General features: G+C 46.0%; 1 pseudogene across 1 annotated transcript; it reads right to left on the reverse strand.

The window, feature by feature from the left end:
• Positions 1-4,375: 4,375 nt before the first annotated feature.
• On the reverse strand, positions 4,376-9,033 carry LOC144149757 (uncharacterized; annotated as a pseudogene). The gene is made up of 4 exons (XR_013318355.1): positions 8,836-9,033; positions 6,986-7,671; positions 6,093-6,298; positions 4,376-5,227 (listed from the first exon to the last, which is right to left on the reverse strand). The product of XR_013318355.1 is annotated as an uncharacterized LOC144149757 (transcript).
• Positions 9,034-9,915: the final 882 nt, after the last annotated feature.

The raw sequence follows: 9,915 nt of genomic DNA on the forward strand, positions 1-9,915 counted from the left end.
GGCGTTTTATTTCGTACAAAACCAATTTTTTGTCACTAACTTTTTTGTTCGCCATGTAATTTGTACACAGAGAACCGGACAATAAAAGTTTTTTTGTCAAAAAACACAATTTGCGCAGCCAGAAGCTTGTTTTGATCCTACGCAATCCAGTTCCACAACTACCCATCATTCCCATTGAAGCGGAAGCGCCGCTGCCATGTTCGCGTTGACTCTAGCGCCAGTTTCCCCTCTAGTTATTATTGTATGAAATTCTATGTACTATAGTATAATAAAATTACTTACTCATCATGAATTCCAAGCATGGAAGGCTAAGGCGAAGGTGTCATCGTTTAATGCGGAAGTTATGTAAAACGTACATAAAACTGGGCATTTACTTTCAGTAAATATAGTCTCTAAAACCTCACAACGTATTTCTGTTTGAGGAAATAAAGAACAACTTAATTTTTTGAAATCCTCTAGGTGTACATGGAATTAAACTTTTACATTTACTATGTCTTCAGACTTTTTGTTTATTAATTTTATAAGAGTGAAATAAACAAAAAGGCTCAAGGAAGTTTCCGCAGTGCCTAAAATTTGTAAGAAATTTACAGTGACCAGCCTAACTTGACTTTCTGTTCAGGTGGTTCAGGGCTTTTTATTGAGTTTAGCAGCGGCGCACAGGTTACTGCTTAACCGGGCTTTAAGACAGCACCCTCTGAATTCACCAAGGTCACGAATTCTTCAACTTGTAGCTGGCTCTGAATAGACCCCTTGCGTAAAGAGGCGCTTCTGTTGCCAAACAGATGCACTAGGCCGTGCCGCCATGTTTCGGTCGCGAGCAGACGACTACTGCCCGATTGTTATGACGGAGAGCGGTCTGCTTTTTTTCTACACGGCTAACTTGATGTCAGCGCTGTTTCTGTCCCGTGAAAAATGGTGGAAACCTGCTGCGTACCGTTGTGCCACCAACGCGGCTACCGCGACGAGAACAGGAAAAAGGTAAGCCACCAAACAACGATGTCTACGTGAAATGTGCACGCGTGCATGCTCTGCACGTGGAACGGATACCCGTTCCGATATCCGTACGGACAAATCCCGTCTCGGAGACACTTGAAAAATCTTCAGGAGTGGAGTTTCGTGTAATCTTGCTCATCGCTGCTTTGCAATGCCTTGATGCGCACTAAACCGAAGCGCCACTTACCTCCGGTCTGTTTGAAGTGCAGCACGCAAGCGTGTACAGTGTCGTGGTACGAACAAAAAGCTACAATGCAAAATTTAGGTTAGTAATTTCCGCTGTGAATATTTGTGTGGGGTTACGTTGAACTTTGGTAGCTATTTTCAACAAGCTAGTAAAAGTATAAGCGTCACAGTAACGTGTAGTGGGACCACGCTTTGTTTTGCAAGTGCGCATGGAGGCTACGCGCATTGGCGCTCTTAAACACGAGGCAGTTTCCGGCTTATGAATGGCACTGACGGTCGTTTGGTGGCAGCTTTGATTCACGCATGACACGGTGCACCGCCGACGTTATAGCGCGTTCAGTAAGCTTCGTCGACGGTCGAAAATCTGGGTCGTTTGTTACCTCGTGTACGCGGCTTTCTGGCTGCACAAAACACGCCGCGGTAGCTCAGTGGCTAAGGCGTTGTGCTGCTGAGCACGAGGACGCGGGTTCGACTCCCGGCCGCGGTGGCTCGTTTTCTTATGGAGGCGGTAAAGCGAAAACGCCCGTGTGTACGAGATTTTGGCGCACGTTAAAGATCCCTATGCGGTCAAATTAATCCGGAGCCCTCCACTCCGGCGCGCCTCATCGCCTGCGTTGCTTCGGCGCGTTAAACCTAGAATCAATCAATCGGGTTGCACAATGTGAACATCGGCTTGCATGAAATTTGCTTGCTTGTCGATATTCATCTGCTGTCACCACTTATGCTATGAAAATGTTTTACTGTGTGCCTGGCCGTTAGAGTTGCGCCTTTCTAATCTTTAAAAACTTTTCCACCAGGTCCCGTTTCACAAATTCCCTGCAATCAAGAAGGTTCTGAAACAGTGGATTATCGCCATCAAGCGAGACCCTGGCACCTACTTCAGCATTGAGCGGACAACCAAGGTGTGTTCAAGGCACTTCACAGAGAACGACTTTGTCCCCAATGTGGCAGGTGGGCGAAGATACTTAAGGGAAAATGCTGCTCCATCAATTTTTCCATTTTTAAAGAAAGTTGTACACCGACCTCCTCCCGAACGACAGCCCCTGCAGACACTGCACATGCCACAAGACAGCACAGATGTTGCTTGTCCGACAGTATGTTGCCCGACCAAGACCGGTTAGAACTTTCCGGCACTGCAGCAGAAAGCAGTGTTGTGCCTGCAAGCACAGACAACTCACAAGCCATAAGTTGCTGTGCTTGCAGAACAGCCGTGACAAAATTGAAGCAAGAGCTGGCAGAGAAGAATTTACAACTTGCCGAGCTACATAACCAGGTCGGGGTACTCAGAAATGCCAGTGATACGCTTAGGAAAGCAAATGAAGACATGCAGCAAGTGTTCAACCAAAGTAACGAAAGTGTCAGGAAGGCAGAGAGGGACCTCGAAAGATCAAAAGAACAAGTTGTCTGCCCCCTGCGTAGGGACCAAGAGCTCATAAATGCGCATGCTGTTTCAACCAGGGAGCTGGAGAGCAAGTTGTCGGAGGCTAGCAAGCAGATGAGAAAGTTTTGTGTAGAGCTTTTTGTAGACGATGACGAGAAGATGCAGTTTTACACCGGACAGCGCAGCTATGGGCATTTCAAGCAACTGCTGGAATACGTAGGGGCAGAAAGTGACAGCACCTCCTCGGACCATCCAAATACGGAAGGAAGAAGCCTCAGACACAAGCTTTCCACCGAAAACCAGTTCTTTTTGACGCTTGTCAAGCTGCGAACTGGGTTTTTTCACATGCACCTGGCGCATATCTTCGACATCTCTACGAGCACAGTGTCTAAAATTTTCTCAACCTGGATTAACCTGCTCTACATTAGGCTGACAGAGCATACCTGGTGGCCACAACGAGATGTAAACTCAACAATGCCTGAAGCCTTCAAGAAGAAATACTCAAGTACACGTGCAATTATTGATGCGACAGGAGTTAGGTGTGAAGTGCCAAGTTCTTTGGTTCTCCAGTCTGGAACATATTCGAACTATAAGTCGACAAACACATTCAAAGGACTAATAGCAATTTCACTAAATGGGCTGGTTAGCTTCGTCTCGGACCTATACATGGGGTGTGCATCGGACAGAGAGCTCGTCATCAAAAGTGGATTCCTAGAACGAGAGTTTACATATGGAGACACAGTGATGGCGGACAAGGGCTTCAAGATCAAGGATCTTCTGGAGAAGAAAGGCGTTGGGCTTAACCTTCCATCATTTCTCAACAAGGAGCAGTTTACCGAAGCAGAGGTGCGCGAGACGGCAGACATTGCATCCTTGCGTATTCATGTAGAGAGGAGAATTCAGCGCATCAAGACATTCCATATTTTTGACAAGGTTATTCCCCTTTCTCTTGGTCCTATAGTGAACCAGATATGAGTTGTTTGTACTTTGCTGAGCAACTTCCAGACACCAATAGTGAAGGAACTGGAATGAAATAAAGACAGGACTGTAAGAATGCTTTTATATTGTCACGGGATGGGTTTGCACGAGGCAAGACTCATTTACTGATACTGCCAGCCTGACTGCCAGGCCTTAGGCAGGAGAAGAGTACAAATCGACAGTAACAAGGGCGCTATAGTTTACTGTATACATAAAGAACAAGAACCACAAAAAAGGAATCCAAAACAAATTACAATACTTTACAAAAAAAACTGCTTGTGGAAACAGAAAAAGGGAAGAAAACATAAAACAAACGGGCATACCTATAAGTAAAGGTATGTTCGACCCATTTTTGTGCACCAGTGTAGAAAATTTGGCAAATAACTATTTGAGGTTTGAGGAGCACAGCAAGATGACCAACATTTCCACAAAAAACCTACAGAAAAGTATGCATTTACACATCGCAAAAAAGGGGCAATCTGATGGACGTGAAAAAGAGCCTGTGCTTAGAACTACGTTTTTCAAAGCATGCTATTGTAGACACCAGATTTCTGAAGCACACAGAACACAAACCAAATAATGCTGTGCACGGAGCATTAAAATGGCCTGAAGCAAGAATAGTGAGACAGAAAGTTGCGTATAGAGTAGCTTCATAAACGCCTCCACAGTTGGGCAATTTACTGTGCACCAAGGCAGGGAATTGCAACTTGTGATTGTTTGAGGAACGGAGCAACATTTACATACATTTGTGCTACTGGTTCCTCGCAAAATATGGAAATAGCTTAAAAATAAAAAGCATCTAGTTGTTGCTTCATGTTCTGCCAGGCTTCGTCATCTAACCTAATCCTTTGAACCGTCAAAGTTCTCCCCATACAAATCAAAACCACACAGATAAGATGACCAACACTGCCACACCAAGAAAAAAACAGTAGACAGAAACATGCGTTGACACATAAAAAAAACGACAATCTGATACACGAGAGAGCTGTCTGCATGTAGAACTACCCTTTTCAAAGAATGCTATTGCAGACACCAGATTTCTACAACACAATGGACATGCAGATGAAATACAGCGTTGTGTGCGAAGCAGAATTAAAGACATCGTAAAGAAGCAAGAACACTGAAAGGGCAAGTGAGGTCAAGGGTCACTTCATGATTGCTTCCACAGTAGGGCATTCGATTGTTTGAGGAACAATACGTTAGTGTGACAGCCTCAGGGCAAAATATGGCAGCAGTGTATCAAAATAAAAGACGTCGAGTCGCCGCTTCATGCTCTGCCAGACTTCCTCATCAAACCTAATCCTTTGAACCGCCAAGAAGTTCTCCCCATAAAAGACAAAATCGGCCCACGTCAACCGCGTCACACCCATCTGGCCAACTACCTGAGCAAAATACAGGTGGTCTTCTTTCAGGTGTGGATGGCAACTAGCGTCAAAAATAACACAACTGTTGGCAGAAAGCAGCTCGAGCACGTCCGCATTCTTCAGGGTGTAGGGACACTTGATTTCTACACACCCCCACGGTGGGTCTTCCAGTGGGTCAAAAACAACAGCATCCGGAGATGCGCCGAGCCAGGGGCACGGGGGGTCAACAAACAGCCCTGCACTCTGAAGGTGGACGCTTCGGCCTCTTTGCTTCAAAACAGCCTCGTAGCGTCGCAGTGCCTTGCCCTCGTTGGTGATGCCGTGTCTAAAAAAGGGCTCAGAATTAGTTTATTCATTTTAAAAGTAAAATGGAGGATTTTTTGTGAATGACATTCTGTTTATAAAGCTCAATGGCAAAATAATGCTATACAAAAGGTGAATCATGCATGCATATTAGCCTGCCTCAGGTGCATCAATCCTATCCTTGAAGCCTGTTATCTGAAGCTGCCTCAGACCTGCTGTCTGGGCTATCACTTTTCTACCGCAAAGAGTGCACTGAAGATAATGTGCCCCATCTACTTATAACAGAAAATGCGACTTTAGTGTCAGTAACAAGTTATAAGAAGGAAAAAAAACGTGAATTGGGAATTAAATGGGTTATGAAGGCAAACTAAAAGTTTGGTTCATTACAAAGACTGCTTGTTCCTAATGACAAATTTTTGCCTAAAGCATTGAAGAAGTAATGGAGATATCAAAGAAATCATGTGGAGCAGTGGCGACTCCCTAGCTACTTTTCCGAAACTTTTTTATCGCGTTACACAATCTTCTGGGGCTGGTTTGGGTCTAGTGCTCACCTTTACGGGGCTGGTTTGGGAAGAGGAATGAGCTCTTTTCGAAATGGCCTCATGTTGGCCATAGAGTATTACTTTTTTTAAGCAGCTCTGGCCCGTTTGCATTTCCCCCACTCCCAGGGACCCCACTACAACTGCTAAAGTAAAATAAAGCGCAACTCTCTCCCAAGTGTCTTGAGACCCAATAGTGTTGAAAAAACGAACCTATCGCTGTATTCATTGCATTCCATTGAACCGATCATTGCATTGCCTGATTTTATTAGCCTGTGCTATTCATTCTGCCCAATAAATCTTGCAGAATACTGTTTGCATGATTTTTCAAAAATATGGCACTCTCACCTAACAGCAGGGACGTGCGACAAATCCTTTGACGAGGTGAGCCGGCCAAGTGCCCCGTCGTTCCACTGGGCAGTCCGCAAAAGCACGTTGCCGAAGTTGGATGCTGTCAGACGGTAATACCTTGCCTCACGCCAGGTACTGCTGTCTCGCTGCCTTCGGGTGTCTCTCTCCGAAGCTTGTGCTTGAAAAGGTGTCAGTGTTATTTTCTGAATCAAGCAGAATTTCACATTCAATTAAAAAGAGCGCACTACCATAAACAATACTTGCAGCATGTCATAGCCCTTGGGCTTGTGTACAAGTTACCATTTTCTGGTTCATAGATTTGTTTTACCTTGGTTATTGCCTAATGCACAACATATTTTTTTTACAGACTGAACAGCTTGCACCAATCAATTCCCAACACTACAGCGCTAACGAACAAAAAGGAGGGAAGATTAGAGAGGTGGTGACAAACAGGACATACAGTGCTTAAATTATATTCCTGTCCTTAGCTGAATTTGAACTGAGTATGCCCCTCACTTTCGTCCTACAATGCACGTTGCACCTATCAGCAAAACATTCCACACAGAGCCCCACACGGCAATGTAGGTGAAGCATTGGGATATGCCCATAATCCATGGTTTAAATATAACTACTTTATAAACCGACCTATGGGTGCAGTGCGACTATAGATTCACCCTTCAACTTCAGGGGAAAAAAACAGGTCAAAGACGGCTTTATAAACCAGGGTAGATAAGACGTGTGTGCAAATTTTTCTGGCAAAAGTCACCACCTATATTATTATTTTCACCGTAGAAACATGAATGCGGTCATGGCAGCCTGTTGGCGTGCAAGAGCGATCACTAATAAATATGTTCGAGGGGTGGCATGCCATCCAGCCAAAAACAACGAACCTTTAGAATATCTCCTTGTGCACCAAGGCCGGCTGGTATTGCCCAGCAGTTGCTGCCGTTGAATTGCCTCAGGCCATCAGCAGGCTCCCCCAGGCTTGAACTGGACAGGCACCTCCAACTCGGCACACAGCAGCGCATCGAAGCCGAAGGGGACAAGTGGTTGCTGGTATGACAAGGGAGAACCGACCAGCACATCACCGCATTTCGCAGTGCAGACTCCTGCACGATTTACTGCTGCCAGCACCTTCACTAAAGCTTTCTCTCCGTCCAAGGCTCGCAGGCCGTCTGCAAGTTGTGTAATTGCCTTGTGTTTCTGGTCGACATTTCGTTCCGATGCCTTAATTAGGTCCAAACGGGACAACAAAGGCATGTCCTGGCCACGTTCACCGACTCTCCGTCAGTCCAAATCTTGCACACTGCACCCTTTGATGGCTTCGCCCCTCGGCCTTCTCCATCGCTGTGGCAGATCTGTACTCGAAAGGTGTTCTGGGGCCTCGAAGTACCCCTTCTTTTGAAGGAGGACAACCACGTTCAAAACGGCTTGGAGGTGGCTGCGAAATCCCTTGCCAGCAGGGCATTCACAGGAACCATCAACCACCTGGCCGACTTCATTCACGGTGGCAATCACAACGTATGGAGGCTTTGTTTTTTTTTTGGCTCCGGTAGCACCGCGCCTTGAGCAGGAACTTGCCATTTCCAAAGAAATATTGGCAACAAAAGAAGAAAATTATACACACTGCTGGGGGTGGCGACAGTGGCAGGTAACGGGCCGTCGCTACGGCTTGCTTTTTGCTGGTCAGAAACAGCCCACAAGCGAGCGGCAGCGACGATAAAAGGCATTGGCAGCACTGTACTAATTTGTTTCGCTTGTTGCTGTCACTCACACTATGTTTGTTGCTCCCTTTGAGTTGCATTTTTTTGTGACGCTTGTCCCTTAAAGCGTATAGTTGTGTTAGGCTCTTATGATAGCATAGAAGAGTCACCCAACAAGATTTGTGTTACCTGGTGCAAGGTCTCGTTCCATCCCTCATTGCACTTCAGCAGGGAGTGCCATACATTTAACTGCTGGACAAAGTCTAGTACCATAAGCCGCATTATGTACCTATGAATGTTTCTAGAAAAAAATATTCAAAGTAAATAGATACACAGGCAATTCTGCGGCAAGTGGAGTCTACTACTTCCTGTAACAGTGGGCAGCAGCACGTAAAAGCACGGGCTTCCGTCACTAGAGTATCGCCCCTACCAGTCGCGGCACGCAGCGGATTGATTGCACCATAAGCCAGGGTGATCAACCCCAAATCACGATTCTCCGGTGGCGCAACTACATTTGCCAAACAGTGCTCATTTGAGAGAATAAGCGCGAAAAACAAGACACGTTGAAAGAAACACACAGGACGGCGCGCTACTAGCAACTGGCGCAAGTAGATTCTAGTTGCAAGTTGCCAGTAGCGCGCTAATAGCGCTCCACCAGTTGCTAGAAGCGCGCCGTCCTCTGCGTTCCTTCCTACGTGTCGACTTCTTTGCACTTGTACCCGGAATGTATCACCAACTCGCCCAACTTTCAACTGTGTTTAAGCTCATTTGTGATCTTCTAAACAGCGGCGGGTGCCGGAGTGCTACGCCAAAGCGAACAGAGCAACCGCCTGTCTTCGCTTACTTCGTTCTCACCCGTAAATATCAACATGTAGAACACACTGTAAAATCAGGCTAAGGCTGCGATGCGTAATAAAACGGCGACGAGATTGCGGAACCGAAATGTTTTCAGAAAGCACGTACGCGCAACCGAATACGACCCATAGTTCGACGGCGCGTACACAACACATTGCTTGTCTTAACGCCTGTAATCAGGCCCGAAACGCTACTCACATTTCATTGTCGTAGTTGGCACATACTGTCGACGCCGCGACGTAGCTTTCTGTAACCAACGTGTAGCTGCGTCCAGCGCTCTTCTGTGGGCCCGAGACCGACACCTAGCGACTGAAGTCGGTAGGTGACAGGGGCGGCAGGCGAGTCAAATCGCCCAGCCATCCCGTCGCGGGGACGCTCATGACGAGGCACAAGATTTACAATTCATAAAAAAATCACGTTATAATGCCAGGATTAATATGCTTGACGTTCGCTGACAGAAAGCTACAGCTACGACTGCTAAAAGGCTGACCGTAACATCGCGACTTCTATCCCAGAAACCCTTGCAAACCGAAACTGACGAAAAGCCGGCCTCCAGAGGGAGCATTTATGATAGGGGTCTTTTGTACTGTTTCTTGTTATTTTTTAAAAGGGCAAAATTTGCTCATGTACTTTTAGTTTTGCTTTTACGTTTTCAACCATATAATGCACTCTTGTGTTAAAATGAAATACAAAAAAATGGAGCGCCTGGCTTTCAGTGTATGCCACGCATCCGGGTGGCGGGCTGCGTATGCACAGTGTGCACAAGTTACTTATAGAAACAAAGATGCAGTAAAGGTCGTTGCGGCCGCAAAAAAGAAGCAAATCGGCAGCATTCGCGAACTTTAAAGTGGCCATGCGGGCAGAATACAAGTTTGTTTTATTCGAAAGATTTCGTGTTTTGTAGTTCCCCCAGTGCTTGTCCGGAAGAAAAGGGTGTTTTATTCACTGACGAATTAAGCAATTTATGTCAAAAGTGTTTTTCTCCCGCAAATCGTACGCTATCGTGAAGTCTGCAATAGCATTGTGTGTGCTGGGGATCCTTGATTACCGTTTGTCAACCAAGATGGCACCACCATACCGCGGCGGGCCATTTTTTTGCTTTCGTTTTGACCTTTTTTGTACGTGGCTTGTGGCTTGTTTTGTTAAGGTATAAAATGATAATTTCGTGAAACATGGCGTTCGCTCGACAAATATGGTCACACAAGACACCGTCACTTACACCAATCGGCCAGTGTCGTCTGAGGCAACGCCAAATCGCCGCA

Source organism: Haemaphysalis longicornis, unplaced genomic scaffold (assembly GCF_048455015.1).
Source record: "Haemaphysalis longicornis isolate Haplotype H1 unplaced genomic scaffold, Haemaphysalis longicornis Haplotype H1 scaffold_8, whole genome shotgun sequence".
NCBI lineage: Eukaryota > Metazoa > Arthropoda > Arachnida > Ixodida > Ixodidae > Haemaphysalis > Haemaphysalis longicornis.